The sequence below is a fragment of the Helianthus annuus genome, chromosome 3 (assembly GCF_002127325.2).
Source record: "Helianthus annuus cultivar XRQ/B chromosome 3, HanXRQr2.0-SUNRISE, whole genome shotgun sequence".
Lineage (NCBI taxonomy): Eukaryota > Viridiplantae > Streptophyta > Magnoliopsida > Asterales > Asteraceae > Helianthus > Helianthus annuus.
The window spans coordinates 40,860,557-40,872,934 of NC_035435.2; positions in this window are offsets into that span (position 1 = coordinate 40,860,557).

Consider the following 12,378-nt stretch of genomic DNA (forward strand, 5'->3'; position numbering starts at 1 on the left):
AGTGTCCATTTCATCCAGCCAGGTCATGCAATCCACAGCGCCCTTCTCCCCAGTAAAATCTCGGGGCTTACAAGAAACAAAGTACTTATATGTGCAACCCTTGGCGTGAGGTGCATCATCGAACACTATCTTCTTAGGGTGAACACTGTTCTCATTTGATGAGTGTCGATCATCGTCCTTCTTAGGTTTAGGCTGGACAGAGGGTGGTTTGCTATGAGCCTCAGAATGGGTTTTTGGCTTGGAATGTGGTGTAGACAGGGTTCCACTTTCGGTCCTAGAGGACTCACTGTTCTGCCTCTCCAAAGCTTTTGTAACTGCATTATCCACTAATGCTTGAAGCTCCGCACCAGTCAACTGTATTTTGGCGTTATCGTGGTTTTCCACAGGATGACTATTCGCTTCATCCGACCCAGCCATGTAGCTTTAATTGCTACATATAGAAATAATGGGCAAGGTTTTATTTAGAAGCTTTTACAGTATTTTATATTCTATTAACCATGGTTTTAAATTGCCATTTTAGGTTAATTTGCTAAAATTTTAGGATCTTTATTATTACCCTAAATTTTAAATTAATAATAGTACATAAGGCCTAGTCACAAGGACAGTTTAATCTAATTATAAACCAGGATTTTACAGTATCCAGGTGTTTAGGTTTGAACCACAGTTCGTCACCTTTTCTTGACAGGGAGTCGTAAGCTACCACTGTTTTTAGTTCCAGAGGACATTTAATTATTGCCCACAGGCACTTCGCCCCTAAGAGGCGGTTATATAATTAAGGGAATTTAAATTAACCCTTTATAAAGGATGGCCTGTGTGACTTTAATGATTCACAGTTTGCCAAGGATGTTAACATACTTACAGATGTTAACAATAATTGGGATCTTATTATGTAGGTTCTACCATCTTGGCCATGTCTGCAACAACATATAGGCTAGGTTTTACCTCTAAGATTCCTTAATAATTAACGCAGAATAGTCCTAAATTGAGATGTTAATATAGATCTTAATCTAATTATGGATCTACCATCTTGGCCTTGTTTTTATGATAACATATGGCTAGGTCTTTGTCCTTTTTAGATTTTTACCATTTTAATATAATGGCAAATCTTTTTATTATTTTCATTTATTTTCATGTTTTATGCACATAATTAATAACAATGAGTAAAATGAAAATTTAAACTAAACATCTCATAAATTGTTTTAACAAATACATCTTTTGCCCTAAACGGGACTTCTACGAAGATAAATGCCCACGCAGGGGCGGAAAACCAAAATAAACCCACGCAGGGGTCAACTAAAAGACATGCCCACGCAGGGGCAGAATACAAAATGACAAGCCCACGCAGGGGCTGAGTACTGAAGCAAAAAGTCCACGCAGGGACTTGATTATAAATAAATAAAATAAACAACAAAGGTCTTTAATGACCCCTTCTCTTGGACTTTGTGACAACTCGAAATTCCAAGATTTGATTTCATATGTATTACACGAACATGTATTGACTAATTGTTTAATTGCACATTTGATTGCCATATTGTGAAACTTGTATTATGTGTTAACTAGTTAGTGTGAAACATGGCCCAACTTTCGAAGGATGTCCCACGAAACATGATGCATGAATCGAAGGATGTCGAAACACATCCTTCGATCCGAAAGATCATCCTTCGGAATGATGAATCTCGAAACATATCCTTCGGCCCAGTTATTCTAATGGGCTTGGCCCATTCATGTAAAATGTTTATATACGAGTATTACATGCAAGTCGGCAGTTTTTCTAAGAACCCTAGTTTTCATTGTGTGTGTGACGGCAATCACAACCAACCGGAGATTTCTTGCTGAACGATTCCCTTTTTGCTTTCAATTCCGGTTAGTATTTAAGGTGTATGTGATTTCATGATTTACCAATTTACTTGCAATATGTTGACTGTATGATTAACCGGATACGTATACTAATCGGATATATGTTAATCGAATTGTTCATATCGTGATCGGTTAGTATGGATGTTTTGAAAGATGCTAGGGTTGTATGTTAATCGGTTGTGCATGATTGGTAGGATTTGGATGTTCATCGGATTTGTATGCAAATTGGATCTGTTGTGATTAGGGTTAATGATAAAGCTTGTGGATTGGTTGTGATGTATACACTACGGATTGTTATTGTTCACTGTTCTTGAAAACGGAATCGTATAGGATAAAGTGTTATGCTTGTTAATCAGATTAGGGTTCTTGATAAACGTGGGAATCATGCTTGTTTGATCTGGTTGATATTTACTAAATTGTGAAAATTGTGTTAATGGATAAACATAACTGATATTGACTGAAAGATATTAGCTGTTCGAACCATTATTTGACCGAAGGATACTTGTTGACCGAACCATAGTTTGACCGAAAGATAGTTGGACCGAAAGATAGTTGGACCGAAAGATAGTTGGACCGAAAGATAGACATGGTCCGAAGCATAACCTTCGGTCCGAAGGAAAATGGTGATAATGGACTGTCGAAGGATGAATTATGAATCGAAAGATATTAGGGTTTTGATAATGCTTTGAACAGTAGAACATATGTTGTATTAATAGTCATGCCATGCTTGGTGATGAACATATTCGTGTAATACTACGTGTTGTGCCGATATGCAAACTGACTGCTATGTGAACAATTAACTGCATGCGTACAATTGTGAACATGAACTGATTCGTTATACGTGCATACACTAGGACGTGATTAATTACTTGTGAGTGCATAACTTAGCATACCGAGCAAACCAAGGTGAGTTCACACTCCTACTAAGGCATGGGATTCCCGGGTTGTGGGAATGGGTTAAAGGTTATTATTGAAAGGAACGTACATATGCTTTACTAGACTGTCACCTATCATGTCCTCGGATGTCGGGACGGTTACGTAGGTTGGGATAACACCTACGGGTTCACATGCCATTCTATCCTCGGTTACGAAGGATACGCACGTAAAACCTACGTGTACGCATTACTTACTCCTATCCTCAGGTTACGAAGGATACGTGCGTAAAACCTACGCACACTTTATACACACTTCTGTTCTCGGACGAAGAACAGGGATAATAATACGAATAGTCTAGTGGTAACTTAACATGGGAAGCCCCCACCAGCATAACTTACTATCGGCCCTGTAGAGCCACCTGTTACTTACTGTTACACATTTACTTACTGTGAACTCGCTCAACTAGTTTGTTGATCATTCTGTTACATGCCTTGCAGATCGTTAGGTACTTGGAGCTTGCACTGGAGAAGCGGGTCGTTGTGGACAAGGATTCGTGGTTTCTATGCTGAACTATTATAACATTTGAACTATTTACTATGGTTGGATTATTACTATGCTTCCGCTACACTTTAAAACAATAACATGTTTTGAACACCTTTTGTATTGAACGGATGGTTTTCTTTTATCTTACTTAATACTATATGCATGTTCAATATGATTGGTGGCTTGATCCTGGTCAGTCACGCTCCCAAGCGGTGATACTCCGCGTGTGGATTTTGGGGGTGTGACAGATTGGTATCAGAGCCATTGGTTATAGAGAACTTGGTTTTAATATGGGAAAACGTTTTTATTAAAACCAGACTATAACCAGAACAGTGCTCTCAACGATCCACAACGACGCTTCGCTCCACGTGCAAGACTCAACTCCCTAGGTAATAAGGTTTATGTTTATTGCCTACATGCTAGAATTTGCATAGAACTTTGCTCGTAGTATGCTTACATTACTTGCTCACAACTTGACATTGCATGAGAATACTTATGTGCTTACACTCTTCTGTCATCGCACTATTCGCGAACCTTTCTCACTTATGTTGCCTTTGATGTGAAGATCAATGGCCGCACGAATTACCATGACTCAAGCCCAGCTAGAGGCTCTCGTTGCTGCGGCAGTTGCAGCCGCCCAAGCAGGTAGTATACCCTGCAGTATAGACACTAGGATCTTTAGATCCTACATTAATTCTCGTACTTAACTTTGCCCTATTCGTACACAATAGGTCAACCCGCTCAGCAACAACCTGGGTGCACATTCAAGAATTTCATGGACTGTCGTCCTAGCTCGTTCAGTGGCACGGAGGGGGCAGTTGGACTCCTCCACTGGTTTGAAAAGCTCGAGTCGGTTTTCGAAATGTGTGAATGCCCTGAGGCTCGCAGGGTGAAGTTCGCCACTGGCACACTTGAAGGGATTGTGCTCACTTGGTGGAACGCACAAGTGCAGATCTTAGGGTTGGCAGCTGCTAACGCCACACCCTGGAATGATTTCAAAGAATTGATCAAGAGGGAATACTGCACTAGAGAAGACATCCACAAGTTGGAGGATGAGTTGTATAACTTGAAAATGGTTGGTTCGGAAATCGAAGCTTACACCAAAAGATCGAATGAGTTGGCTGTGTTATGTCCAACTATGGTGGACCCTCCATACAAGCGAATCGAGTTGTATCTCAAAGGTTTGGCACCAGAAATACAGAGCCACGTTACCTCGGCTAACCTCAACAACATCCAGGAAATCCAGCGTCTCGCTCATCGCATCACAGATCAGGCAGTAGACCAGGGCAAACTGCCAAAGCGTATCAGTGCTACCGCTACCGCTACTGCTGCTACTACACTTGCTACTCCCAGCGAAAGTAAGAGAAAATGGGAGGGGGATTCTAGCAAGGGATCAGCATCGGTACAGTCACAGTCTCAGCAGCGAAAGACGGATAGTTACCAAAGTCCCAGTCAACACTCATCGAGCAGCCACAGGCAGGGAGGGTATCGAGGAAACCTTCCAAAGTGTAACAACTGCAACAGGCATCACAGCGGCCAGTGCAATAAGGGCCGTTGTCAAAGGTGTTTAAAGATGGGTCACGAGGCCAAAGATTGTAGAAGCGCTCGCCCTGCAAATCAGAATCAACAGCCTCAGCAACCAGCTCCACAGAACCAGCAGAATCAGCAACAGGGCAACAGGGGGTGTTATAAGTGTGGGGCTGAAGGTCACTTCAAACGCGATTGCCCACAGTTGAACCAGAACCGCAACAACAACCATCAGGGCAACGGGAACCATAACAACAATAATGGGGGCAACAACAACAACAACAACAACAACAACAACAACGGCAATGAAGCTCGTGGTCGAGCATTTGTGTTGGGTCGAGGAGATGCAGTGAATGATCCTAACGTAGTTATGGGTAAGTTCCTTCTCGACGATATTTACGTTACTGTCTTATTTGATTCGGGTGCTGATACAAGTTATATGTCCATGAAAATGAGTAACTTATTAAAACGTACACCAACACCTCTAGACACTAAACACGTCGTAGAACTAGCAAATGGTAAAAGTGTAGAAGCCGCTCATGTAGTCAAGGGTTGTAGCATTGTTCTAGCGGGTCAGACTTTCACGATTGATCTTATACCCATAGTCTTGGGTAGCTTCGACGTCGTCATCGGCATGGATTGGTTATCTCAACATCACGCAGAGATCTTATGCAAGGAAAAAGTTATTCGTATTCCTCGCTCCAGTCAAGAACCTCTCGAAGTTCAGGGCGACAAGAGTGGTGCTGTGGTTGGCATCATCTCTTACTTGAAGGCGCAGAAATGTTTACGAAAGGGGCATACTGCCATTCTGGCTCTCGTTACTGATGCATCAGCAAAGGAAAAGAAGCTGGAGGATATCCCAGTTGTACGTGACTTCCCTCAGGTGTTTCCTGAAGATTTACCAGGCTTACCGCCTCATCGTCAAGTCGAGTTTCAGATCGAATTGGCACCTGGAGCAGCGCCAATAGCCCGCGCACCATATCGTTTAGCTCCCACCGAACTGGAAGAACTGTCGAAACAGCTGCAAGAGCTCTTGGAAAAGGGCTTTATTCGTCCAAGCTCTTCGCCTTGGGGAGCTCCAGTGTTATTTGTGAAGAAGAAAGACGGTACGTTCAGAATGTGTATAGACTACCGTGAACTCAACAAGGTGACGGTGAAGAACCGTTATCCTCTTCCGCGCATAGATGACCTATTCGACCAGTTGCAAGGGTCGTGTTACTATTCCAAGATCGATTTGAGGTCAGGGTATCATCAGCTGAGAGTCCGGGATGAGGACGTCTCCAAAACTGCTTTCAGAACTCGTTATGGTCACTACGAGTTTCTTGTCATGCCATTCGGGCTTACGAACGCGCCAGCAGTCTTCATGGATCTTATGAACAGGGTGTGCAAACCCTATCTCGACAAGTTTGTTATCGTCTTCATCGACGACATTTTGATCTACTCCAAGAGTCAGGAGGAGCACGAGCAGCACTTACGCCTTATCTTGGAACTTCTTCGGAAGGAGCAACTGTATGCAAAGTTTTCTAAATGCGACTTCTGGCTTCGTGAAGTCCACTTCTTAGGCCATGTGGTGAACAAGGATGGGATTCATGTCGATCCATCCAAGGTCGATTCGATCAGAAACTGGCCAGCACCACGTACACCGACAGAAATACGCCAATTCTTGGGTTTGGCAGGTTACTACAGGCGATTTATTAAAGACTTCTCAAAGATCGCGCAACCACTTACTATGCTTACACAGAAAGGTGTCGTTTACAGATGGGGTAATACACAGGAGACCGCTTTTCAGTACTTAAAGGATAGGCTTTGCAGCGCGCCTATTCTCTCACTGCCCGAGGGCACGGATGACTTCGTGGTTTATTGTGACGCATCGATACAAGGGCTTGGTTGTGTATTGATGCAACGGGATAAAGTTATCGCATACGCCTCTCGGCAACTCAAGGTTCATGAACGGAACTACACGACGCACGATTTAGAGCTGGGAGCTGTTGTTTTCGCGCTTAAGATATGGCGACACTACCTGTACGGTACCAGGTGCACGATTTACACCGATCACAGGAGTCTCGAGCATATCCTTAAGCAAAAGGATTTGAATATGCGTCAACGAAGATGGGTTGAACTTCTGAACGACTACGAATGCGCCATCAAGTATCATCCAGGCAAGGCCAATGTTGTGGCTGATGCCCTCAGTCGGAAAGACACTCTACCTAAGCGCGTGCGAGCGCTACAGCTTACCATTCAGTCCAGTCTTCCTGCACAGATACGAGCTGCTCAGATAGAAGCACTAAAACCCGAAAACGTCAAGGCTGAAGCCTTGCGCGGTTCAAGGCAACAAATGGAACAAAAGGAAGACGGCGCCTACTATGTAACGGGGCGTATTTGGGTCCCACTTTATGGCGGTTTACGCGAACTTGTGATGGATGAAGCGCACAAGTCTCGCTACTCGGTACATCCAGGGTCGGATAAGATGTACCACGATATCAGAACAACTTATTGGTGGCCAAACATGAAAGCTCTTATCGCAACTTACGTCGGCAAGTGTTTAACTTGTGCAAGGGTTAAAATCGAGTACCAGAAACCATCAGGCCTACTTCAGCAACCAGAAATACCACAATGGAAATGGGAGCAAATTTCCATGGATTTTGTTACTGGCCTACCTAGATCCCAGCGTGGGAATGACACTATCTGGGTGGTCGTTGATCGGCTCACAAAGTCTGCTCACTTCTTGGCTATCAAAGAAAAGGATAAGTTTTCTACCCTAGCAGACATCTACATGAAAGAAATTGTTTCGAGGCACGGAGTGCCCACCTCTATTATTTCGGATCGCGATGCACGATTCACGTCAGAGCTTTGGCAAGCGATGCACAAATCCTTCGGCTCACGATTAGACATGAGCACAGCATATCATCCTCAGACGGATGGGCAGTCTGAGCGAACTATTCAAACTCTAGAAGACATGCTTCGAGCGTGTGTTATCGATTTCGGCAACGGCTGGGAAAAGCACCTCCCTTTGGTGGAGTTCTCATACAATAACAGTTACCACACCAGCATTCAAGCCGCTCCATTTGAGGCATTGTACGGACGTAAATGCCGGTCACCTCTCTGTTGGGCAGAGGTGGGAGATAGTCAAATTACGGGTCCAGATATTGTTGTGGACGCCACAGAAAAGATAGCACAGATACGACAACGCATGGCGGCAGCACGCGACCGTCAGAAAGCCTACGCGGACAAGCGTAGAAAGCCATTGGAATTTGAGGTCGGGGACCGGGTCTTATTGAAAGTTTCACCCTGGAAGGGTGTGGTTCGTTTTGGTAAAAGAGGCAAATTGAATCCGCGGTACGTCGGACCATTCGAAATCTTAGAAAAGATTGGCAAGGTAGCCTACAGATTAAACCTACCTCCTGAACTCGGTGCAGTTCACAATGTATTTCACGTGTCCAATCTGAAGAAATGCCTATCAGATGAGACCCTTATAATTCCTTTTAAGGAACTCACTATCGACGAGCGGTTGCAGTTCGTCGAGGAACCAGTTGAAATCACGGACCGGGATGTTAAGGTCCTCAAGCACAAGAGAATCCCTCTTGTTCGAATTCGTTGGAACTCCCAGCGTGGTCCAGAGTATACCTGGGAACGCGAAGACCAGATGCAAGAAAAGTATCCTCAGTTATTCGAAACCAATGCATCCACTTCTGAGGCTGAAGCTACTACTACTGAATTTCGGGACGAAATTCCAAATCAACGGGGGGATGATGTGACACCCCAGGAAAACCAGTGAACGATGTAACTTACCTAGATTCCTCAGTAAGTGCGTACCAAATTTCGGGACGAAATTTCTTTTAAGTTGGGGATAATGTGACAACTCGAAATTCCAAGATTTGATTTCATATGTATTACACGAACATGTATTGACTAATTGTTTAATTGCACATTTGATTGCCATATTGTGAAACTTGTATTATGTGTTAACTAGTTAGTGTGAAACATGGCCCAACTTTCGAAGGATGTCCCACGAAACATGATGCATGAATCGAAGGATGTCGAAACACATCCTTCGATCCGAAAGATCATCCTTCGGAATGATGAATCTCGAAACATATCCTTCGGCCCAGTTATTCTAATGGGCTTGGCCCATTCATGTAAAATGTTTATATACGAGTATTACATGCAAGTCGGCAGTTTTTCTAAGAACCCTAGTTTTCATTGTGTGTGTGACGGCAATCACAACCAACCGGAGATTTCTTGCTGAACGATTCCCTTTTTGCTTTCAATTCCGGTTAGTATTTAAGGTGTATGTGATTTCATGATTTACCAATTTACTTGCAATATGTTGACTGTATGATTAACCGGATACGTATACTAATCGGATATATGTTAATCGAATTGTTCATATCGTGATCGGTTAGTATGGATGTTTTGAAAGATGCTAGGGTTGTATGTTAATCGGTTGTGCATGATTGGTAGGATTTGGATGTTCATCGGATTTGTATGCAAATTGGATCTGTTGTGATTAGGGTTAATGATAAAGCTTGTGGATTGGTTGTGATGTATACACTACGGATTGTTATTGTTCACTGTTCTTGAAAACGGAATCGTATAGGATAAAGTGTTATGCTTGTTAATCAGATTAGGGTTCTTGATAAACGTGGGAATCATGCTTGTTTGATCTGGTTGATATTTACTAAATTGTGAAAATTGTGTTAATGGATAAACATAACTGATATTGACTGAAAGATATTAGCTGTTCGAACCATTATTTGACCGAAGGATACTTGTTGACCGAACCATAGTTTGACCGAAAGATAGTTGGACCGAAAGATAGTTGGACCGAAAGATAGTTGGACCGAAAGATAGACATGGTCCGAAGCATAACCTTCGGTCCGAAGGAAAATGGTGATAATGGACTGTCGAAGGATGAATTATGAATCGAAAGATATTAGGGTTTTGATAATGCTTTGAACAGTAGAACATATGTTGTATTAATAGTCATGCCATGCTTGGTGATGAACATATTCGTGTAATACTACGTGTTGTGCCGATATGCAAACTGACTGCTATGTGAACAATTAACTGCATGCGTACAATTGTGAACATGAACTGATTCGTTATACGTGCATACACTAGGACGTGATTAATTACTTGTGAGTGCATAACTTAGCATACCGAGCAAACCAAGGTGAGTTCACACTCCTACTAAGGCATGGGATTCCCGGGTTGTGGGAATGGGTTAAAGGTTATTATTGAAAGGAACGTACATATGCTTTACTAGACTGTCACCTATCATGTCCTCGGATGTCGGGACGGTTACGTAGGTTGGGATAACACCTACGGGTTCACATGCCATTCTATCCTCGGTTACGAAGGATACGCACGTAAAACCTACGTGTACGCATTACTTACTCCTATCCTCAGGTTACGAAGGATACGTGCGTAAAACCTACGCACACTTTATACACACTTCTGTTCTCGGACGAAGAACAGGGATAATAATACGAATAGTCTAGTGGTAACTTAACATGGGAAGCCCCCACCAGCATAACTTACTATCGGCCCTGTAGAGCCACCTGTTACTTACTGTTACACATTTACTTACTGTGAACTCGCTCAACTAGTTTGTTGATCATTCTGTTACATGCCTTGCAGATCGTTAGGTACTTGGAGCTTGCACTGGAGAAGCGGGTCGTTGTGGACAAGGATTCGTGGTTTCTATGCTGAACTATTATAACATTTGAACTATTTACTATGGTTGGATTATTACTATGCTTCCGCTACACTTTAAAACAATAACATGTTTTGAACACCTTTTGTATTGAACGGATGGTTTTCTTTTATCTTACTTAATACTATATGCATGTTCAATATGATTGGTGGCTTGATCCTGGTCAGTCACGCTCCCAAGCGGTGATACTCCGCGTGTGGATTTTGGGGGTGTGACAGACTTCCCTTTGAGTAGGTCCGACAGACCCTTGAAGAAGCCTCGGTTACTCTCCCGTACTGTTCGAATTTCCTCTTCACAGTGGTCCAATCTATCGAGGACCTCTTACTAGCGCTCCGGCGGGATCAGCTGCGGCTGCGGCGGCTGATACAGAGGTTGAGGAGGTGGCGGACGCTGGTACCCATAAGTTGGGTAACCAGTGGTCCAAAGACCACCATAGGGTCCCTCTGGATGACGGGCATTGTAGTCCCATGCCTCCTGGTATGGGTCCACATTGGCATAGTCATAATGGGTATGTGTCGGCTGCTCAAAAGGGTTATACGCCGCTGAACCGGCGTAGGCAGGGATTGGGTTGTCAAAACCCACTGGTGGCGCCATAGGCGCAGAGTTGACCTCTGGGATGAGGTTTGATGGACCTCCCATATGTGTTTCTTCTTCTTCCTGGAGTGGCGGATAATGACTGCCACTCGAGGGCTGATGGGTGCTAATGCGAATCCCTCCTCGCACGGACATCCGTGCATTTGACCTTCTCCGCCTTGGTGGCTCCGGAGGCGGTTGCTGTTCCACTGGTGGTGGTGCTGGCGGAGTGACTGCCACAAATCGAGAATCCTCGGAAGGATCCTGCTGCTGTTGCTGCTGCTGCTGCTGATAAGGGGACTAGTGGTGAGAGGGAGTGAAATACCAGTCAATCTGCCTAAACCTCGCCTCGTAGCTGTCAGGACCACGATAAGGTGATCCATGGAAAGATGACCCATCGAAGATTTCGATGGGGTGGTTCGGTGTTCCGGACACAGGCTCCACGGGATCCGTGTCTTCGTCCATGTCGTCCGTGTGATCCCCTGAGAAGTGATCCTCATGTCCAAGTGGGTTAAAACCCACAGGTTCTTGAAAGATATTAGTCGGGTTGAACCGGCTCTGGAAGACAGGTGAAGGGTCGCCAAAGGAATGGTGTGAGTTCGATCTCTGCAAGGGTATGAAAGAAGGCGGAGGATGGTTGTCGGGCTCGTTTTTGTATTGCGGCCCAAAAGAATGCAAATACGAAGGTGAGGAACTGAGGGAGACCGACCGCCTCCCGGGTTTGACGTAGAGCCTCCACGGCTCCTGAGGGCTTGTACTCATGGTGATCGATGGCGTTCGCCGGTGCGAAGGCCCGGCTTCATGATCGTTGCCCGTAACTGGGCCCTTGCCTCGTCCTCTCAAAAACCTTGGTGGCATTGTCGACCTGCATACAAGATTATGATAACAACAAGAAATATAAAATATAAGGCAACACAAAATAAAACGAAAACAGAATTTGTCCTATGTTCTTTGTCTAGACTCGAAACTCGAGGAATGTGCAATTTGTGCACTGAGATTAAACACAAATGGCTAGTGTTTAATTCACTCAGTGTTGGCTCTGATACCAACCTGTCACACCCCTAATTTCCACGTGTCACCGGTGGGCCCGGTGGGGGAGTATCGTGACGTAATTGATATCATCATAGTCAAACAACACAAATTATAATGCACAGCGGAAGCAAAAAGATAGATTTATTTCAACCAAACAAACTGTAATATCCAAGTATCACAATGTAGCTGAAATAGATCCACAGGCGGATCAAAATAAAAAGGAGAAACTGTTCAACAGATAATGGCATCCAAGC